Source organism: Miscanthus floridulus, chromosome 19 (genome assembly GCF_019320115.1).
Source record: "Miscanthus floridulus cultivar M001 chromosome 19, ASM1932011v1, whole genome shotgun sequence".
Taxonomy (NCBI): Eukaryota; Viridiplantae; Streptophyta; class Magnoliopsida; order Poales; family Poaceae; genus Miscanthus; species Miscanthus floridulus.
The window spans coordinates 581,796-605,192 of NC_089598.1; the positions used below are offsets into that span (position 1 = coordinate 581,796).

General features: G+C 44.3%; 1 pseudogene; it reads left to right on the forward strand.

Annotated features, from left to right (window-relative positions):
- The first annotated feature begins 11 nt into the window (after positions 1-11).
- On the forward strand, positions 12-22,844 carry LOC136528090 (glycine--tRNA ligase, chloroplastic/mitochondrial 2-like; annotated as a pseudogene).
- Positions 22,845-23,397: the final 553 nt, after the last annotated feature.

Genomic DNA, 23,397 nt, shown 5'->3' on the forward strand with positions numbered 1-23,397 from the left:
CCGCCTGCTGCTGCTGCAGCCTCTAGTCTCTGCCTCTGTCTCCTCCCTCCCTTATCCTCTTCTACCTCCACCTGGCAAGTGGCACCTTGATGATGGCTCCTCCGCCTCCCCTCCTCTCCCCCACCGCCGCCCGCCGGCACACCCCGCTGCTAACGGCGCCCTCCGCTTTGCCTCCTCCATCCTCGGCCAGCTTCTGTCCTCCTCGCCACCGCCCACGCCCACGCCCACGCCGACGCCCTCGCCTCCCTCTATCTTCTGCTGCTCCCGCCGCAGCAGACGGCGACGCTTCCACCTCCTCCTCAGCCGTGTCCGCTGCCAACCAACGGGGCTCTCCCGCTTCCTCCGTCCTCACCTTCCAGCAGGCCATCCAGCGCCTCCAGGTTCGTTTCGCTCGCTGCTCCCTTCCCCTCCCCACTAATCAAATTCAAAACCACCAATCTCCTCTCTCCTCTGAGTGACGTCTGACCCCTCTTCAATTCCAATTCCATTTCCACAGGAGTACTGGGCCTCCGTAGGATGCGCTGTCATGCAGTGCAGCAACACCGAGGTAACCTGCTTTCTTCAGCATTGTTACTTACCCCGACCCTTACTAGTAGGTAATAACGTTGTTTTTTCATCCACATCGAATCCAGGTCGGAGCAGGCACAATGAATCCGCTCACATTTCTTAGAGTCTTAGGTCCTGAGCCATGGAACGTCGCGTAAGCTCGCCCTCTCACCCCTCATCCTGACCACTACTAGTAGTATTTATCAACTCAACTCCCACCCCTTTTGTTTATGCGCCGCCGTCTAATTTCTCCTCATTGCGCTCCACAGATTATGGCTTACAATAATTTCCTTATTATATATAATAATAATTCCTGTAATCTCAAAGCACTGACATGTAAGAAAAGCTTGTCCAACACCGGTTGAGATGGTTTGGACATGTGCAACGGAGACCTCCAGATGCACCGGTGCGTAGCGGAATCCTAAGTCAGGATAGTAACGTGAAGAGAGGCAGAGGAAGACCGAAGTTGACTTGGGTAGAGGCAATAAAAGGAGACTTGAAAGGATGGAATATACCCAAAGACTTAGTCTTAGATAGGAGTGCTTGGAAGACAGCTATTCACGTGCCTGAACCTTGATTGCTCTAATGGGTTTCAACTCTAGCCTACCCCAACTTGTTTGGGACTTAAAGGCTTTGTTGTTGTTGTTGTTGTAATCTCAAAGCACTGACATGTGATGCTCTATATGAACGGCAGTATATACAAAGGCTACAGTGCTAACTCCATCTTCCTTTCCTTTTTTTTTCTTTTTGTTGTACTGTATTTTTCTCCAATTTTGATCCTCAAGTTACGTGGAGCCAAGTATAAGACCAGATGATAGTCGCTATGGGGACAATCCCAACAGGCTTCAGCGCCATACTCAGTTTCAGGTTGACTCAAGTTTTGCTGCTTCTTTTTTTCCCATCTTATTTTATTTGATTGGCCAAACTGTTACCGGTGCCTGATTCAAGGAATTTAATCATTCCTATGAATAGGTAATTCTGAAGCCTGATCCTGGAAATTCGCAAGATCTCTTTCTGCACAGCCTTTCAGCAATAGGTATTGCTAAATAATATTATCTGCCTTCAGTTCTACTAGACGCTTTGTACAACAACCAAGGAACACTAATGTGATAAATGTTTTTACTTTTGGGTATTAATTAATGAAAGTCCCAACTGGTACATTATGATGTTCTATGTTTCGCTCTAATCACATTTTTAATGAATATAAATGGAGTCAGTGAATGGTTGAGTTGTTTTTCTCACAGGTATCAACATCCGTGAACATGACATCCGCTTTGTTGAAGACAACTGGGAGAGTCCGGTGAATTTCTACCTTCTTTCCAGTGTTCTTTTTTTTATGCCAGCACATGTTGTCCTGGCTAAGTAAACTCCAACGAATTTCTTCTTATTCATGATAGGTTCTTGGTGCTTGGGGACTGGGCTGGGAGGTTTGGATGGATGGCATGGAAATCACACAGTTCACATATTTTCAGCAGGTACAACTAATTAAATAGTACTATGTATCACATCATGACTCTTTCTACTGGGACCACACAGCTGTTTCATCTGCATATTTAGGATGTAGACGAGGAATGCAAATCAGACCAAGTGACAGCTGACTTATTAGATTTTTTAAGAAAAGAAAAGAAAACTAGACCATCCAGGAGGAACTATGTGATCTGCACCAAGAATAAAATAGCATCCAAAAACGAAACTTTATTTATTCAGAACTAGATGACCTATGAGAAACTAGATGATTTTGCATCATCACTTCATGTACTAAAAGTTTTCACGTCCTATTCCTGTCTAATCCCTGTACCTTTTTTTGTATCTCAATTGTTGCAGTCAGGAAGCCTTCCATTGCAGCCGGTTTCTGTTGAAATAACATATGGACTTGAGCGTATCCTCATGTCACTTCAGGTAAGCCCAGTGATTATTTTGTACTCGTCTTGTATGAGTCATACATATACAGTGCTTATTAGCATTCTTTTCTTCCTGGATAGAATGGTAAACATAATTCCTTGATTTTGTTGATTATTGATCCTTGACTCCTGTATGTCTATAGCACAACAACTGTGATACTAACTTCTCCATTGAGATCATACTATGCTGGGTAGCATGACCTTTGAAAAAGCTGACCTTACTTTAATTTAGATGCTGTGACAGGGAGTTGATCATTTCAAGAATATACTATACACCGAAGGAATTACATATGGAGAACTGTTCCTTGAGAACGAGTATGCTTTTTTCTTGACTGTTTTTCGATGCTATGCAGATCTTTTCTTTTTCTTTAGATTTTCCCTCCATTTCCTCCTATTATATACCATGGATACTGATTCTGTCATGTGCTTAAGCTTTGGACCTTGTTTCTGGTTTCTTGACTTCAGGAAGGAGATGAGTGCATATTATTTAGAACATGCAGATGTCAGTCACATTCAAAAGCACTTTGACAATTTTGAAGAAGAGGCTCGCTCTTTGTTATCACTGGGGCTGCCAATTCCAGCGTATGCTTGAATGTTTTTATACCGTCTCTTTTGGATTACAAGCAATTAAGTGATAAAATTGACAAGTTGGCTCTTGATTTGCAATGAACTAGGTATGATCAGGTTCTGAAGGCCTCTCATGCTTTTAATATATTAGATTCTAGAGGTTTTGTTGGTGTAACTGAGCGTGCAAGATATTTTGGTCGCATGCGAAGGTGCGGAACTATTTCCCTTGTTTTCTTTCTATCTTACCTCATCAGGTATCATGGAAACTTTCAAGTGCCTCTTTGTTCCTAATTAAATTATATATTTCCATTAGAGCAACAAATATCTCCATATCACCATGTTTTTCTTTTTCTTGGAGGTTTAGCAACCTGCATTTTATTTTAAGCTCTAATATTCCTCACTACCCATATTTTGATTGCTTTTCCAACCTCATTGCTATGGGCTTTGAATTCATAGTTGAAGATTGCTTCATCTAATATTGTTTTCTTATTGAACTGATTTGGTGTTTAACCATTCATTATTATGTTACATTATTTGATGTTCGTTCAATGTTCTTCTTTCATCTAGCTTCTGCATTAAAGTCAAAATAAAATTATGATCTTGCTGACTGCTTTGTGCAGCCTTGCTCGTCAATGTGCTCAGCTTTGGGTGGAAACTCGAGAAAACCTTGGACATCCTTTGGGTGCTTACGAAGAGGATAACCTTATCTATCCTCATGTCTCCGAAAAACCTCGTAGAGAGGTAGTTCATTTACATTGCTATCCGCTGAGTATTTTTTACGAAGAAAATCACATAAGAATGCACATATGATGTTGCAGACTACACAAAACAAAACACATGTTGTGACCTAGAAATTTGGTTTCTGCCATTCAGGAAGTGCCGGTGCAACCACGGGCGTTTGTTCTTGAAATAGGAACAGAAGAGTTGCCACCCCGTGATGTCGTAGAAGCAATTGAACAGGTAAACATGGCTTTCCATTTGTATCTAAAGAACATGATGATCCTTGCTTTGCAAATTTTTCTTTACTAGAATTTGCTGACTTTGTTTCATAGTGGAATGACTTGTGATCTGTTGCTTGTTGATCTTCAGCTTGAGAAATCTCTAGTTAATACATTGGAGAAACGTAGATTGGCCCATGGGAAAGTGCACGCTTACGGGACACCAAGGAGATTAGCGGTATCATCCTGACAATTTTCATCTCACATTTAGTTTCCTGACCAGCCTTCTTGATGTATTTTTCTACACTGTCATATCTGTCAAGCTTCATCAGAAATTGCTGTCATGTAATGTCTAAAATCTCTGCAATATTTGTATTCCTTCTGTGAGTAGAGACCAGGAGCCAGTTTGGTGTGTGTTCAGTTAGAAATGAATGTGATAACCTGCCTGATGACTAAGCCAATTGCATGGTGGAGAACTTTTCTTACTCATTAAAATTTCCTTTGCTTAGTATATTAGGGATGTTTGTGCATTTTAGTCACACGGAAATATTTAAAACGGTGTACATGAACACGAAAACATTTTTGAAAGAAGTGATTTCTTGGTGGGCATCTTTTAGTTATGTTTGTTATATGGAAAACCCTTAATATATTAGACCACTATTTTTTTTACATCTACACTTGTCCAATCTGAAGCAATAAGAAGTCCAGCTTTGTTTTACAGATTGTTGTTGAAAATCTTAGTATGAAGCAAACAGAGGTAGAGGTTGAACTACGTGGTCCACCAGTTGCGAAGGCATTTGACGACGAAGGAAACCCCACTAAGGTTGGCTATCCACAAGAAACTTGGCTATACTCTGCTGTTGTGATATTGCTTATTTTTGTGTCTCTTTTGTAGCCTGTAGCCTGAAACATGAATATGTGCATGTGGAAAATAAAATCTAGTTTGGTTCTTAATTAGGAGGAAGAGAGTAGCATCATTTACAAAAGCTGCATTTTTTACCGTTGCTGATAAGGACCTTATCCTCTTAGAATAATTTTCTTTTGATGGAATTTTTACAGAATAATTTTCTTTGTTCCTATCCAGGCCGCTGAGGGATTTTGTCGAAAGAATAATGTCTCTGTCGATCATCTATATAGAAGAATAGATGGTATACAAAACAAGCTCTTCCCTTTTAAATATTTATAATTGCCACTTCCTTTTAGAGTTGCCAATTTCTCTTTCTAGCTTTTGGGTTTATCTTCATCATTGCACCATTTATATAATTATATTGCTCATTGTGATTGGTTGCCAACTTACCTACCTACAGTCATCACCACTTCTTGTTCGTGCTTGCTGTGTTCGAATCACCATGTGGAATTGATAGCACGGAATTTACTATAGAGCTGATGACCTGTGTAGATCATTCATTGATATTACATTTAGTTATTTTATAGGATAACCTTAGCTTTAGTTTAGTTCTCATCTGCTTATTCTCTATAAACTTATTCAGTGCTAGAAATAGAGGGACTGAATTGATTAGATGAATCCATATTTTATCAAGAGAAAATTGAAGTTTTTTTTTCAGATTTATTATCTGCTTCCTATATCTTATTACCAGATGCCCATGTTGAGGCCTTATGCTTATATATAACACATAATACTGCTTCCCCCTTATAACCCCCTTTTTCTTAATTATCTCTTCTTGTTGTTTAAAGACGCCTAAATTTCATGAAAAAAAATCACACTTTACAGGTAAAACAGAATATATCTATGCTAGAGTCAAAGAGTCTGCTCGTTGTGCTGATGAGGTTATTTCTTATCCTATATATTTGCTTGACAGAAGATTGTATTGGATACCTGAAGTAGGGCCTTAGTTGATCAACAGAGTTTTCAAGAGTTAAAAAGTTCTTCCTCGTATATTCGTGGTGTTTATAAACAATGGACTTTCTGGCACTGGAATGAGAATGATATATGTTGCATTTTGCTAGGCTTTCTTAGAGCAGTTTGCTTGTATTCGGATCAACATACTAATCTAGTCATCCATTTTTTTAATTGTCAGTACCAGATGGCAAACTCTAATGTCTAAACAGATTAAATGCTCCATCCTATTTACCATCAGTCAACCTCCATAAACTAGGTGCTATGTTTTCTTGTGCGAAGTGAAAGCAATAGGATTTCACGGGAAATTAGTAGATTGATTATGAGGCCAAGAGGCAGGGGTACATATAGAGGCAAGGAGGACCCAGGGTTGGTTTATAGAAGTATGACCACCGTCGGATCTCCTTGCCTATTATAAGAGTAATCAATCTATAATAACCATAATGGGCCAACAGCCATGCGTTGCTGGGGCTGCAGCAGAATTTCTGCCGGATGATCTGAGCAGAAGGACAAAGAAGAAGGCAATGCGATCGCTGGACATCCTCGGTGAAAATGAAGGTATTGACCAACAAGCTCAGGATGATTACACCAAGTTGTTTAGACATCCTCTGTCTGATTCACACCTTCGGGCGCTGTCTGCTCTGTTCAAGTGGTCCTTGCCTGTGGACTTTGGCCAAGGGGTTGACAGTGAAATGTTGGGATTGCTTTCTGTTATATGTTTGGTCGGCTTCAAATGTGTTTTTATGGATCCTGCAAAAATTTTAATTTGGAATGTTAGGGGTCTAAATTCTACCTCCAGGCAAGACTCCGTATGCTCTATTGTGGATTCCTCTCGGTCGGACATTGTGTGTATTCAGGAAACCAAAGTCACAGATATGTCTCGCAGAATTATTCTCTCTAGTCTAGGCTCGGATTTCTCTGACTTCATCGCTGCTCCTTCTGTTGGAGCCAGTGGAGGAATCTTGATCGCTTGGAGACAGCATATTGGAGTTTCTCTAGCTCGGCGGGTTGATAACCACAGCGTGACAGTTCAGTTCTCTACAGAAAATGGGCAGTCACGGTGGTTGACCAGTGTGTATGGACCCCAAGGCAATGACAACAAAATTCAGTTTCTGCAGGAGTTAAGGGATATTCGTGCAGCATGTCCGGGACCATGGGTGGTGGCTGGGGATTTTAATCTAATCTACAGAGATGAGGACAAGAATAATGCTAATTATAATACGGCAATGATGGGTCGTTTCAGAAGGTTCATCAATGATTTGGCTCTCAAAGAGATACCCCTGCATGGTCGCAAGTACGCATGGTCAAACCAGCAAAACTCTCCAACCTTGGTAAAATTGGATCGAGTGCTATGCTCAGTCGACTGGGAGGAGAAATTTCCCAACTGCTTGCTTCAGAGTATGGCTTCAGATGATTCTGATCATTTCCCTCTTCTGCTGGGCCTCCAAGATAATAGACCAGGACGACCCAGATTTCACTTTGAGTCCTTTTGGACAAAACTCGATGGGTTCCAGGAGGCTGTCGCTTCAGCGTGGGCTTCAACCCCTGCTGGCCCATGCCCTTTTATAACTCTAAACAAGAAGTTTAAAGCTGTTACCAGGGGCCTGCAGAGTTGGAGTGATAAGGCGGTGGGCCAAGTTAGCTTTCAGCTTGCCTTGGCAAGAGAAATTTTGCATCAGTTCAAGATCGCTCAAGACAACCAACAGCTTTCTCCTGGAGAATTATGGCTCAAGAACAATTTGAAGAAGCACAGCTTGGCCCTAGCATCCCTCAAGCGTACAATGGCTCGCTTACGCTCAAGGATCAGTTGGCTCAAAGATGGTGATGCTAATACAAGACTCTTCCATATGCACGCCCGGCACCGAAAAAGGAAGAATTTTATTGGGAAGCTTATTGCGGGAGAACGGGTTTGCACCAGCCATGAGGACAAGGCTGCAGTCATTGATGACTTTTATGAAAATCTGCTGGGAACCTGTACAGTAAGGGAGCACACGATCAACTTGGCTGATTTGGGAATTAATGCACAAGATATGTCGGAGCTTGAACTTCCCTTCACTGAAGATGAGGTGTGGAGGACAATCCAGCAGCTACCTTCAGATAAAGCCCCTGGGCCGGACGGGTACACAGGTCGTTTCTATAAATCCTGCTGGGCTATTATAAAAGAAGACATTATGGTGTCAATCTCAGCAGTATGGAGCAGGAAGATGGTGAATTTTGGAACTCTCAATTCAGCCTATATCACCCTCCTCCCCAAAAAAGAAGGTGCGGAACAGCCCAAGGATTTCAGGCCCATAAGCTTGGTCCATAGTTTCGCCAAACTAATCACAAAGCTGCTTGCTAATCGCCTTGCACCTAGGCTGCAACAGATTGTTTCTCCTAACCAAAGCGCCTTCATAAAAGGGCGTTTTATACAAGATAATTTCATGTTGGTTCAGCAGACAGCGAGGTTCCTACATCAGCAAAAGCAGCCCTGAATTCTACTCAAGTTGGACATTTCGAAGGCATTTGATTCCGTGTCCTGGCCCTTCCTACCTGAGATCTTGCAGCAGCTCGGTTTTGGACAGATTTGACGGGATGTAATCAGTGGGCTGCTATCCTCTTCGTCAACTCAAGTCTTGCTAAATGGGATCCCGGGTGATCATATTGCTCATCGACGAGGGCTGCGGCAAGGTGACCCCCTCTCTTGTTTATCTTGGTTATGGATGTATTGGGGCACATGATTTCGAAGGCCGAGAATGATGGCTGGTTGCAGCCACTGTCTAGGTGCAGCTTACAGCACAAAATATCTATTTATGCGGATGATGTGGTTTTGTTCCTCCGTCCAGAAGCTGGGGACATTGATGTAACTTTGGGTATCCTCAATTTGTTCGGAGAATCAACGGGGCTCAAGACAAACTTACAAAAGAGCAATGTGTTGCCCATCAGATGTGGTGATGTGGAGCTTGCAACAGTGCAAAACCTGCTGTGCACTCACAGACTTCCCATGCAAATATTTGGGATTGCCTCTCTCTCTGAAGAAGCTCACCAAGGAACAAATTCAGCCCATTATTGACCGCATTGCTGATCAGCTTCCTGGCTGGAAAGCGGATTTGATGACCAAGGTCGGAAGAAAGGTTCAAGTTCAGTTTGTGCTCACTGGTATGCTCATCTATCTAGTTATGGCTTTTGATTTCCCACCTTGGGCTATTAGAGAAGTGGATAAAATTCGGCGTGGGTTCCTTTGGAGAGGCCGCAGAGATGCAAAAGGAGGCACTGTCTCGTTGCTTGGGTTAAGGTATGTCTCCCTGAAGAACTTGGAGGTTTAGGAATTTCAGATCTTAAATCTCTGGGCTGGGCACTGCGAATGAGATGGGTCTGGTTACAAAAAACAGAGCCGCATCACCCATGGGCTAATCTTCCAATCCATGTCCCAGAGCAAGTCAGAGCCTTCTTCAAAGTGGCTGTTTATTCCGAAGTAGGAGATGGAACAAAAACCCTTTTTTGGACAGACCGTTGGCTCCATGGACAATGTATCGCAGCGTCTTTTCGCCATCATTCCTAAAAGGAGGATCAAACAACGAACTGTCCAGGATGCCCTCACCAACCAGTCTTGGATTTCTGACATAGAAGGGGCCACCACAGTAGGTGTAATTATTGATTATCACCACCTATGGGATGTCCTATCTGATTTCTTTTTGCAACCGGATGTTGAAGATAGACATATTTGGCGGTTTTCATCAGATGGGCAATATTCGGCCAAGACTGCATACAAGGGATTTTTTGTGGGGACTACATCTTTTGAGCCTTATGAGAGAATTTGGAAGACTTGGGCGCCGCCCAAATTCCGCTTCTTTGTTTGTTTGGTAGCTCATAATCGATGTTGGACTGCGGATTGCCTTGCACGCCGTGGGCTCCCTCATCCTGAGCGCTGTCCTTTGTGTGACCAGGCTGCTGAAACTATTGATCACCTCTTAGTTCAGTGTGTCTTTGCAAGAGAGTTTTGGTTCCGCTTCTTTTCTCGGATTGGACTCTAAGCCTTTTCCCCGCAACCTGACAGAAACATCCTTCCATTTTTGGTGGGAGAAAGTGAGCAATGCTGCTAGTGATACGTTAAGGAAGGGAACCAACTCTCTCATAATCCTTGGAGCTTGGACCTTGGACCTTATGGACACACCGCAACAAATGTGTCTTGATGGAGCAGCCCCAAATGTTGTAGGCGCACTTGCTGTAGCTGAAGATGAAAGAAGGTCGTGGTCTTTGGCGGGGGCTCGAGGGTTATCCCTCTTGGATGCCCTCGCTCTGGGTGGTTAGAGCCATGTCTACCTTGGTCGTGATCTTTATGTCACGGGCGCGTTAGTTTTCTAGCAGCAGCAGTGTAGTGTGTGTGTGTGTAGAGTTGTGTGTGGTTTTTGTGTGTGTTGTGTTGTATGGGTTCTTATCCCATTTTATTATCTTCTTAATATAATGATGCGCATCTCTCCTGCGTTTTCGAGAAAAAAAAGGCAGCGACTGGCGCCCTAACACGAAGAATTAATAATACAAGAAGCTATCGATGCTTAACAATAATTAATTACTTAATTATTAAGTACTGTGTTCAGAGTCCATGTCTTCCAGTACCTGACTCGACATGTGTGGCTTCGCATATTCTTTTCTATTTCCTGCAGTGTGTATCTCTCTGCTTCTGTCCTTAATTGTAGCATGTCAACTGCAGGTCCTAGCTGAAGATATACCTACTATTGTTTCTGGTATTTCATTTCCCAAGTCGATGCGCTGGAACTCCAATGTATGTGAACCCTGAATGGCCTTTATGCTGCCAATGTGCTATTATGTTCGAGGAATCCTAGTCATCTATCAAATGATCTAATGCCACTATAGTTTCAAATTAAACTGATTACATATGTGTTAACTTGTATCAACAGAACTCATAACTTAGCTGTAGCTAGTTCTCTTCTGTTGTTTCACCTAGGGGGGGACCCTTCCTGAAAATAATACATAGATAAAAGGGTAATATAATGCTTCTTCATAATTATGTACCTTTGTTTCTTCTTGGATAAATTCTCAACAATAGTTACTTCTTTCCTTTTCTGTGGTGAGGACAATAGTTACTTATTTAATTTGGGCAATGAGCTTTACAGATCCCATTACAAGATCAATGTGCATGCCACTCACTCTAGATTATTTCACTCGCAGATTGTTTTAGTCGTCCAATACGCTGGATCCTGGCACTTCATGGCGATTTTGTTGTGCCATTTTATTTGCTGGTATCTCAAGGTACTACATTTTGTATTAGTTCTCGATCTTGTTTTGTCATAAATTTTGAGCATTCTTGTTTCTATCAATTAACAAACAAGGTTTGCATTGGCAGTGGGAATCAGTCATGTGGCCTTCGTAACTCTTCTTTGGCTAATTTTGAGGTACTAATTGGATTGTTGTTTGTATATTTCATCTATTTTGCTTCTTTTGTAACTTCTATTTTGATGGTTGTCTTGAGTAAGAATGTTGCTGCATAAACTAAACTTTTATGATATTATACATTGTATTTCAGCAAAGAATACATAAAAGATTCTTTTCTGACACCTTCCCTTTCTCTTGTATTGTACATAAATAAAATAACTAAAGCAGCATACTACCAGCTCATCATATGTACCATGGAAAGTAATCCGAATTTTTTCTCCAATTTCAGGTGGAAACTGCAGAATCATATTTACGTAGTGTGGAAAAAGCTGGGATCTTGAATTAATATGCAGGTGAGATGAGTGCATATAGGTTGTTCATACACACTTAAGTGATCCACAGACTCATTTTTAATTTTTTTATTAACAAAGTAATGTTTTGTTTGGAGGTTTCTTAACGTCAAATCTCAATCTCACCCAATATTTGTCACTAAAATATGGGTTTGAACTTTTGATCTTTGCAGCTTTAGTAGCCTGCATGAAGCAGGGAAAAGGCTAAATGGATTCATTCATAATTTTTCAAGTGCTCAGCACTCCAGATGTTACTGTAATGAAGTTTCATAAAATATTCTACTGCAGGAGCGGAAGGAAAAAGTCTTGCATGCCTCTACTGTATTGGCTGAAGGTGTCGGTGGCGATTTTGTTGCGCCTGATAGCTTGCTGCAGGAGGTAGATATCCTTTTATTATTCCATTTTTATTTTTTTATCTTAATTTTTATTGTCAAAAAGTGTAATTTCAAACCACATTATGCAGGTTGTCAATCTTGTGGAGGCGCCTGTGCCCATCCTTGGTCGATATGATGATTCCTTCTTAGAACTTCCGAAAGATGTACTGATTACGGTATGTTCAGCCTTTTATTGTGGATGCGTAGAAGCTAACTTTTTTTCTTCAATTCTTGACAATTCAATGACCAAAATTATAAGCCTGCTAACATGTAACCTTGTTTAGAAATATAATGCCTTGTAATGTGCTGCATATTAGAGGAAGGCCAACAGGCTTGTACTACTTGAGATTGATTTACAGGAGAGATTACATATATATAGGGAATACAGGAAAGCCCAAAGGGCCAAGCCAGCCTGGGAGGCTGCGCATACAGCTAGGGGACTAGGGGTAATTAGCACAAGTACCTAGGACTAATAAAAGACCAGCAATGATTAACACAAGAACCAAGGAGATATTCTAACACCCCCCCCGCAGTCGGAACGTCGGTAGAACGAACGTTCAGGCTGGAGCGAAAGTCCATAAAAACAGAAGAGGGAAGCCCCTTGGTGAAGATATCGGCGAACTGCGACGTGGTTGGAACATGAAGAACACGGACGGCTCCAATGGCGACCCGTTCCCGGACGAAGTGGAGGTCGATTTCCACGTGCTTGGTTCGCTGATGCTGAACAGGGTTGGTGGAGAGGTAGACGGCGCTGACGTTGTCGCAGTAGACGAGGCAGGCAGACTCCAGAGGGTGATGAAGTTCCTGGAGAAGCTGCCGTAACCAGGAGGCTTCAGCGACACCGTTGGCAACGGCACGGTATTCCGCCTCGGCGCTGGACCGAGAAACGGTGGGCTGGCGCTTGGACGACCAGGAAACAAGGCTGCCTCCAAGAAAGACAGCGTAGCCTGAGGTGGAGCGGCGGGTGTCGGGGCAGCCGGCCCAATCAGCGTCGGTGTACACGACTAGCTGTGTTGGAGTAGATCTGGGAATAACCAGGCCATGGCTGAGAGTGCCCTGGAGGTAGCGAAGAATGCGCTTGGCAGCCACTAGATGAACGTCCCGAGGATCATGCATGTGGAGGCAAACTTGCTGTACTGCGTATGCAATGTCAGGTCGAGTGAAGCTCAGGTACTGAAGAGCTCCCACAAGGCTGCGGTAGTCTGTAGGGTCGGTAACAGGAGGACCAGCATCTGCAGGCACTTTAGCACATGTGTCAACAGGGGTAGAGCAAGGTTTGCAATCGCTCATGCCATGTCGGGCAAGAATGTCCAGAGTGTACTGTCGTTGTGAGAGAAAGAGAGCATCCCTGTGTCGCTGAACTGCCATGCCGAGGAAGTGGTGCAGGGGACCGAGATCTTTCATGGCAAACTCCTTCTTCAGGGCATCAATCACACGGTTGAGGAGCTGCTCAGAGGAGGCAGTGAGGACAATATCGTCCACATACAGAAGCAAGTAGACAGTCTCGGTGCCACGTCGATATATGAACAGAGATGTGTCTGTCTTGGCTTCAGTGAACCCCAGTGATAGCAGAAATGAAGCAAACCGGCTGTGCCATGCGCGCGGTGCCTGCTTTAAGCCGTATAGGGATTTGTTGAGCTTGCAGACGTGTCCAGAAAGGGCAGGATTAGTAAAGCCAGTGGGCTGAGAGCAGTAAACTTTTTCTGACAAAGTCGCATGGAGGAAGGCGTTCTTCACATCAAGTTGATGGATGGGCCAATCCCGAGAGTGAGCCAAAGTGAGGACAGTACGAACTGTAGCCGGCTTGACGACGGGACTGAAAGTCTCATCGTAATCCACTCCGGGGCGTTGTGTGAACCCACGGAGCACCCAATGAGCCTTGTATCTGTCCAAGGTGCCATCTGCATGAAACTTGTGTTTGAAGATCCATTTCCCGGTGACGACATTAGCCTTGGCAGGCCGAGGTACTAAATCCCAAGTATGGTTGTCCAGGAGAGCGGCAAATTCTTCTTCCATGGCCCGACGCCAATGAGGATTGGCAAGAGCATCCCGACAGGACCGCGGCAGAGGGGACAGAGCCTCGGTGTGTAGAGCAAGGCGAGGCTGTCGATACCCAGACTTCGCGCGGGTCGCCATGCCATGAGAGTTGGCGATGGGCGGGATGGAGACAGCTCCTGTTGGCAGTGCAGGGCCACTCTTGACATAGCGCGGTGTATGGTGCCAGTAGCTCCAGGGAGACCTGCAAGAGGAACAGGGACTGATGGAAAATCGTCATCAGTTAGAAAATCCAGTTCATGTGTAGGTGGCGAGGGCCGGTGAAGGGAGAAAGGAAACGTTGTTTCGTTGAAAACAACGTGGCGAGAAATGATGACCCGGTTGGTAGTGAGGTCGAGGCACCTGTACCCCTTGTGATCAGGAGAGTAGCCAATGAAAGCGCATAAGGAAGAGCGCGGGGCAAGTTTGTGAGGGGCAGTGGCGGTGAGATTGGGGTAGCAGGTGCATCCGAAGGTTCGGAGGTCGTGATAGGATGGATGAGTGCCATAGAGCGCGAAGAAAGGAGTGCTCATGTTCAGCGTTGTGGTGGGGAGGCGATTTATGAGGTAGGTGGCAGTAGCAAGAGCATCAGCCCAGTAAGACGGGGGCATGGAGGCTTGGAAGAGCAGCGTGCGAGTGACATTGTTGGTGGTGCGAAGCATGCGTTCGGCTTTGCCATTTTGCTGCGAGGTGTAGGGGCATGACATGCGGAGAGAAACACCTTTGGCAAGGAAGAAAGCACGAGAGGCGGCGTTGTCAAATTCACGACCGTTATCACATTGCACGGACTTGATGATACAGCCAAACTGAGTGTGCACAGAGGCAAAGAAGTTGGAGAGGACAGTGAAGGTGTCAGACTTTAGGCGAAGAGGAAAAGTCCAAAGAAAATGAGAGCAATCATCGATAATAACGAGATAATATTTAAATCCAGATACACTGATAATAGGTGACGTCCACAAATCACAATGTATCAGATCGAAATTTTTTGATGCTCTAGACAAGGAACTAGTGAAAGGCAAGCGAACATGGCGCCCAAGCTGGCAGGCATGGCAGAGGGAGTCATCTTCAGACTTGCTGCAGATAATTGAAGAGGACTGGGCGAGGTTCTGAAGAACAGCCTTGCCGGGGTGGCCGAGGCGACGATGCCAGGTAGTTGGAGAAGGAGTGGCCACAAGAGCACAAGGGCCAGAAGGCGATGACGGGAGCTGCAAGGTGTAGAGGGGCCCTGAGCTGTTACATCGAAGGAGGGTGTTCCTGGTACGAAGATCCTTCACAGAAACACCCAGAGGGTCAAACTCCACAGAAACAGAATTATCAGTGGTGAATTTGCGAACGGAAAGGAGGTTTTTAATAATGTCAGGAGCTATGAGGACATTGTTGAGATGGAAAGGGCCAGGAAGAGTGGAGTATCCGGTGCCAACAACCGGGAGAGTGGCGCCATTTCCCACAACAATGGAGGAAGGAAAGGAGGAGGATGGAGATGCGGTAATCATACCAGGGTTGGAGGCGATGTGAGACGAAGCACCCGAGTCGATCACCCAGTCCGATGAGTTCGGTGGCGGGGTGAGGGTGACGGTGCTGAAGGCGTTGGCGAGGGACTGAGGGTCCCAAGGGGACCATGCAGGGGGCGTCGGGGGTGCAGCAGGCGTCCAGGCAGGAAGAGGCGCCTGAGGGGGCACCTGGTGGTAGTAGCCTGGAGGCACGCCGGCTGCCAGCGCGTGCTGCTGCATCTGCGCGTGCTGTTGTACCTGCTGTGAGGAGCTAGGGCGAGGTGGAGGACCGCGAGAGCCACCAGGTGTGGACCCGGGCCACATGTGGATGGACCCGGTCCACGGGTTGAAGACGAAAGGCCACTGCGAACCACCAGGTGAGCCGCTGTTCGAGCCGCCTTGGCCACGGCCGCCACGACGACGTCGGCCACGGCCACTGCCACTGCCAGCCGAGCCCCCCCCGGTGTTCTGTGGAGAACGTGGGGGTGCAGGTCCGGAGGCTGGCTGTGATGCAGGCGGCTTGCTGGACGTAGAAGTAACGAGTGCCGATGGAGGTGTAGAAGGCGCCATGTTCAGCTCGGCCAGGCGCAGGTCGGCGCGGACGTCCGCGAAGGAGGGGAACGGCTTTTGGCGCGTGATGAACTGCGCCATGAACTGGAAGCGTTCGTTGAGGCCTCGCAGTATGTTCAGCACCAGAGTACGGTCATGAACAGGCTCGCCCAAATCAGCCAGTGCATCAGCCATGCCCTTCATCTTGCGGCAGTAATCGTCAATGGAGAGAGCGCCCTGGGAGAGGGTGCGAAACTCAGCATCGAGAAGCATGGCGCGGGACTCACGGTTGTTGAGGAACTGCTGTTCAATGCCGAGCCATGCTGCCCGGGCGGAGATGCCGTCGCGCTCGTGGATGACGTCCAGAAGGTCGGGGGAGATGGTGTTGAAGAGCCAGGAGACGACAACACAGTCCATCCTGGACCATGCCGGGTCGTCGAAGCGAGAGACGTCACTGAGGACGTGGTCCTTCAACTCGAATCGGCCGAGGATGAGGAGGACGTAGCCGCGCCACTTGCTGTAGTTGGATGACTGAAGATCAAGAATGATTGGAATCAGGTTCTTGATGTTCTGGATGGCAGCGGCTTGGCTGTGTAGATGAGCAACAGCCGCGGCTTCAGAGATGATGGAGCGGTCGTCGTCGTCGTGGGAGTCATCATCGCGGAGAGACTCAGCACGAAGGCGGTCCCTGAGAGCAGCAGCTTGCTGTTCCAGGGCGTCGGCCTGCGCTCGCTCCTGCTCGAGGGCGGTAGCGGCGACGCGAACGCGCTCCTGGGCGGCAGCGGCGGACTTAAGGAGTTCAGCCTCGGTCTGGAGCTGTGTGCTGCGCTCGGTGTTGGAGGAGCGCAGGGAGGCGGCCTCATCCTCCAGCGTCTTGGCGGCAGCGAGGGCCTCGTCACGGAGCTTGGCCGCGGTGACAACGGCCGAGGCTCCGGAGGAGTTGCCGGAGGGAGCCATGGACGCGAGGGAAGGGCGCGCGCGCGGCCAGGGAGGCGTGCAGTCGCGACGCGAGGAGAAGGGGCGCGCGCGGCCAGGGAGGCGCGCAGCGCGAGAGGTCGGGCGCGGCTCGAGACGAGCACGCACGCCGAGGGGTGCGGAAGCGGGTTTAGAGGTCCAGGATTAAGCTGATACCATATTAGAGGAAGGCCAACAGGCTTGTACTACTTGAGATTGATTTACAGGAGGGATTACATATATATAGGGAATACAGGAAAGCCCAAAGGGCCAAGCCAGCCTGGGAGGCTGCGCATACAGCTAGGGGACTAGGGGTAATTAGCACAAGTACCTAGGACTAATAAAAGACCAGCAATGATTAACACAAGAACCAAGGAGATATTCTAACAGGTAGAATGGTAGCTCATAATCGATGTTGGACTGCGGATTGCCTTGCACGCCGTGGGCTCCCTCATCCTGAGCGCTGTCCTTTGTGTGACCAGGCTGCTGAAACTATTGATCACCTCTTAGTTCAGTGTGTCTTTGCAAGAGAGTTTTGGTTCCGCTTCTTTTCTCGGATTGGACTCTAAGCCTTTTCCCCGCAACTGACAGAAACATCCTTCCATTTTTGGTGGGAGAAAGTGAGCAATGCTGCTAGTGATACGTTAAGGAAGGGAACCAACTCTCTCATAATCCTTGGAGCTTGGACCTTGGACCTTATGGACACACCGCAACAAATGTGTCTTTGATGGAGCAGCCCCAAATGTTGTAGGCGCACTTGCTGTAGCTGAAGATGAAAGAAGGTTGTGGTCTTTGGCGGGGGCTCGAGGGTTATCCCTCTTGGATGCCCTCGCTCCGGGTGGTTAGAGCCATGTCTACCTTGGTCGTGATCTTTATGTCACGGGCGCGTTAGTTTTCTAGCAGCAGCAGTGTAGTGTGTGTGTGTGTAGAGTTGTGTGTGGTTTTTGTGTGTGTTGTGTTGTATGGGTTCTTATCCCATTTTATTATCTTCTTAATATAATGATGCGCATCTCTCCTGCGTTTTCGAGAAAAAAAAGGCAGCGACTGGCGCCCTAACACGAAGAATTAATAATACAAGAAGCTATCTATGCTTAACAATAATTAATTACTTAATTATTAAGTACTGTGTTCAGAGTCCATGTCTTCCAGTACCTGACTCGACATGTGTGGCTTCGCATATTCTTTTCTATTTCCTGCAGTGTGTATCTCTCTGCTTCTGTCCTTTAATTGTAGCATGTCAACTGCAGGTCCTAGCTGAAGATATACCTACTATTGTTCCTGGTATTTCATTTCCCAAGTCGATGCGCTGGAACTCCAATGTATGTGTACCCTGAATGGCCTTTATGCTGCCAATGTGCTATTATGTTCGAGGAATCCTAGTCATCTATCAAATGATCTAATGCCACTATAGTTTCAAATTAAACTGATTACATATGTGTTAACTTGTATCAACAGAACTCATAACTTAGCTGTAGCTAGTTCTCTTCTGTTGTTTCACCTAGGGGGGGACCCTTCCTGAAAATAATACATAGATAAAAGGGTAATATAATGCTTCTTCATAATTATGTACCTTTGGTTAATCTTGGATAAATTCTCAACAATAGTTACTTCTTTCCTTTTCTGTGGTGAGGACAATAGTTACTTATTTAATTTGGGCAATGAGCTTTACAGATCCCATTACAAGATCAATGTGCATGCCACTCACTCTAGATTATTTCACTCGCAGATTGTTTTTAGTCGTCCAATACGCTGGATCCTGGCACTTCATGGCGATTTTGTTGTGCCATTTTATTTTGCTGGTATCTCAAGGTACTACATTTTGTATTAGTTCTCGATCTTGTTTTGTCATAAATTTTGAGCATTCTTGTTTATATCAATTAACAAACAAGGTTTGCATTGGCAGTGGGAATCAGTCATGTGGCCTTCGTAACTCTTCTTTGGCTAATTTTGAGGTACTAATTGGATTGTTTGTTTGTATATTTCATCTATTTTGCTTCTTTTGTAACTTCTATTTTGATGGTTGTCTTGAGTAAGAATGTTGCTGCATAAACTAAACTTTTATGATATTATACATTGTATTTCAGCAAAGAATACATAAAAGATTCTTTTCTGACACCTTCCTTTTCTCTTGTATTGTACATAAATAAAATAACTAAAGCAGCATACTACCAGCTCATCATATGTACCATGGAAGTAATCCGAATTTTTTCTCCAATTTCAGGTGGAAACTGCAGAATCATATTTACGTAGTGTGGAAAAAGCTGGGATCTTGATTAATATGCAGGTGAGATGAGTGCATATAGGTTGTTCATACACACTTAAGTGATCCACAGACTCATTTTTAATTTTTTTATTAACAAAGTAATGTTTTGTTTGGAGGTTTCTTAACGTCAAATCTCAATCTCACCCAATATTTGTCACTAAAATATGGGTTTGAACTTTTGATCTTTGCAGCTTTAGTAGCCTGCATGAAGCAGGGAAAAGGCTAAATGGATTCATTCATAATTTTTCAAGTGCTCAGCACTCCAGATGTTACTGTAATGAAGTTTCATAAAATATTCTACTGCAGGAGCGGAAGGAAAAAGTCTTGCATGCCTCTACTGTATTGGCTGAAGGTGTCGGTGGCGATTTTGTTGCGCCTGATAGCTTGCTGCAGGAGGTAGATATCCTTTTATTCCATTTTTTATTTTTTTATCTTAATTTTTATTGTCAAAAAGTGTAATTTCAAACCACATTATGCAGGTTGTCAATCTTGTGGAGGCGCCTGTGCCCATCCTTGGTCGATATGATGATTCCTTCTTAGAACTTCCGAAAGATGTACTGATTACGGTATGTTCAGCCTTTTATTGTGGATGCGTAGAAGCTAACTTTTTTTCTTCAATTCTTGACAATTCAATGACCAAAATTATAAGCCTGCTAACATGTAACCTTGTTTAGAAATATAATGCCTTGTAATGTGCTGCATTTTTTTAATCAGAATTGCAACTACAGGTTATGCAGAAACACCAGAAGTATTTTGCTGTAATCTCCAAGTCCACAGGCGATCTGCTACCTTATTTTATTGCTGTGAGAGATTTTCCTCCATCATATATTTGACAATTGAGTAATGCCTTTTTACCCTTTTGTTTAACTCACTTTTCCCTTAGGTTGCCAATGGTGCAATTAGCGAGGAAGTTGTCCGCAAAGGGAATGAAGCTGTTCTCAGGTTATTGAAAGGCCCTATGATGATTTTATAAACAAGTTGTGGCATGCATTGCAAAGTCAAGATCTTTGCATGAACAACAATCGCCATAGTCAACTAAACAGCATTATGATTGAAGTGTTCTTTCTGTGCCCTCTGAATTTTTTGTTTGATTAGAGGACTTTACTACTTTAGTCAGCTTTAGATTCTGAATTGTCGTACAATGCAGGGCAAGGTATGAGGACGCCAAATTTTTTTATAAGATGGATACACAAAAGAAATTTTCTGAATTCCGAGGCCAGCTTAGTGGCATTCTTTTTCATGTAAGTATACTGTCCTGAATTCTTACGCTATTTCTTTTGTAATGTTTGTCTTTCATAATAATTACATCCTAATTGAATAGGAAAAACTTGGCACAATGCTCGATAAAATGACACGTGTTGAGAATACTGTTGCTGAATTGGCCCTTATTCTCGGAATAAATGAGAGAATGATCCCAATCATCAAAGATGCAGGCTGCATTGGCTATGTCAGATCTTGCCACTTCTATTGTCACAGAATTTACTTCACTTGCTGGAATTATGGCACGCCATTATGCTTTGAGAGATGGCATCCCTGAAGAGGTTGTGATTCTTTTTTAATGTGGTAAATTTGGTACCAACTTGTCTTAGCATTCTGTCCATTTTGGCTGATTACATATTCATGTCAAAGATTGCAGAAGCACTATTTGAGATAACACTTCCTCGGTCTTCGGGTGATGTGTTTCCAAGAACAGATGCTGGTATAGTCCTTGCGGTTGCTGATAGGTACTTGTGCACACAAATGTAGCCCACTCAGTCTCAACATGAAAAAATAACTTCTGCATTTCATTTGTTAATTCTGTTAGCGCACAGAAATTTTGTGGCAACTTTCCGGGTAGTACTGCATTTCATTTGTGCAAGAATTTATTCAAGCTAGAGAAGCTGCTACCCTTTTCTCATTTGTTTCACAGATTGGATAGCCTAGTTGGATTGTTTGGAGCTGGATGCCAGCCAAGTTCTACCAATGACCCATTTGGACTTCGAAGGGTCTCTTATGGACTGGTAAGGGAGTTAGAAAAAGCCCAATTACCATCACATAAAACTTTCCCAATTATCATCACATGAAACTTTCTCACATGTATTTTATCTAGCTCCAAATATTGGTTGAGAACAAGAAGAGCTTTGACCTCAGGCAAGCTCTCACCTTATTGGCTGGGGTGCAACCCATAGAAATAGAGACTAATGTTATAGATGAGGTCAGTATGCATTTCAGATAATGTTTATGTACTATGTTCATTTAGTATATGGTTCCTGACAGATTTATTTTCAAAATCCTTTTTAGGCAGTACAATTCATCACAAGGAGACTGGAACAACTTCTGGTACATATTATCTTGATCTTTAATGACAATTGAGTTATATACACATATTAGGATTTTTCATTTTGGGTGTTAGCTAGGGATAGAGATACACTGGTACACACTGGTACATTTACCATGGAAAACATTTTTTTTTGGATGGTTATCATTATTTCTCCAACTGCTGTGCTGGTCCTTTATTTGAATAGGATTAACATTTTGAACTGATACATCTGCATTTCATTTAAAACTCATTTTGCTCCATGTAATCAAACTTTTGGTCGATGGAATCCATTGCCTTTTTTCAAAGTGGCATCTATTCTTGTCATTGCCATCAGGTGGATGAGGGAATTAACTGCGAGATAGTCCGGTCAGTGCTTATGGAGCGTGCAAACTGCCCTTATCTAGCAGCACAAACAGCAACTGAAGTAAGATGTTATGTGCCCCTCACCAATCCGCCCCAAAGTTCTACAGTTCTTCCGAGTATTCTATAGTTTTTGTTGTGTGGACACTTGCAGATGGAAGCATTTTCAAGAACGGACACTTTTCCAAAAGTTGTTGAAGCGTATTCAAGGCCAACAAGGATCATCCGTGGAAAAGAAATTGAGTCTGTTTTGGAGGTACTGGCTTAAACATGTATACCATCATAAACTACAAGTTCAGTTCAAATTACAGCGAAGTTTTTACTCGCAACTAGCCCATCACTAGTCAAGAGTACTCATTATTGGTGCAGTATTTCTCTCCTGACTCTGATTTTATGTGTAGGTTGACCCAAGTGTATTCGAGAAAGATGAAGAAAAAGTTTTGTGGAGGGCCTACTTGGAGGTTGCTGATAAGATCCATCCTGGTACACGTTTTTCAGTTTCATTTTTGTCGTGAATGGCTTGCCTCTCTGCATTATGTCTGATTACCTGTGCTGTATCCAACAACCCATCCTGTAGGTGTTGATATTAAGACCTTTGCCGATGCTTCTCTTCTCCTGATTCAACCCCTAGAAGATTTCTTCAATAGTGTCTTTGTCATGGCGGTGAGTTTGAAATGCCCTTGAAAAACTTCTGTTGTTGCTGATGATGACTACCCTTGCTGTGTTCCTTACTGATGGTGTATATCATGTACAGGAAGACGAGAGAGTTCGCAACAACCGGCTAGCGCTGCTGAGAAAGATTGAGAGTTTGCCCAAGGGAATTGCAGACCTGTCAGTTTTACCTGGGTTTTAGCCGGGTGAGCCTGCCTGTAGGCACCAATAATTTCACTGCCGTTCCAGGGGTGAGTGAGTGTAGAGAGTGGGTGCCGATATATGTGAGGAGATTTTGCAAATTAATTATCCTGGAAAGCAAATGTTTTAAAAGCAAGTTTGTTGAAGAAAGAGAAAATTGGCGTCTAGTGGAGAGCAGCGGCACAGCACTGCTTTGCTGTTGCTCCAATAGAGCACACGCAAGTTATGAGTATTTTGCAGCTGTAGCGGGGAGATGATTTTACAAGTACAACAACAGGCAGTCGAGGCCCGATTACAGCAAGGTGCTTATCTCATAATAATGTTGCTCTGAAGAAATTCCAGTACTGAACTTTTGGACCCGATTACAAGCTGTTACTAAACTACCTTTAAAGAAAAACAAAACCTCCTCACAGAAGGGCAATCAGCAATGCACGCTATCCCAGTGAACACTGTAGAAGGAAACATTAATATGTTTGGAAGATCCATCTATAAATTACGCATGGCCAGTCAGGAAGGACATATTAGGGCACCAATCAACAAACGGAATCATATCTCAATCTTGTGTACACATTGATCTAACCACCAGATTGACAAACAATACAGACCTGTTCACAGCGATCTACTATTATATGGATGCTGTTTTTTTTAATGCTGCAAATAATGTCTCTGTAAATCTTTGCAGTATTGGC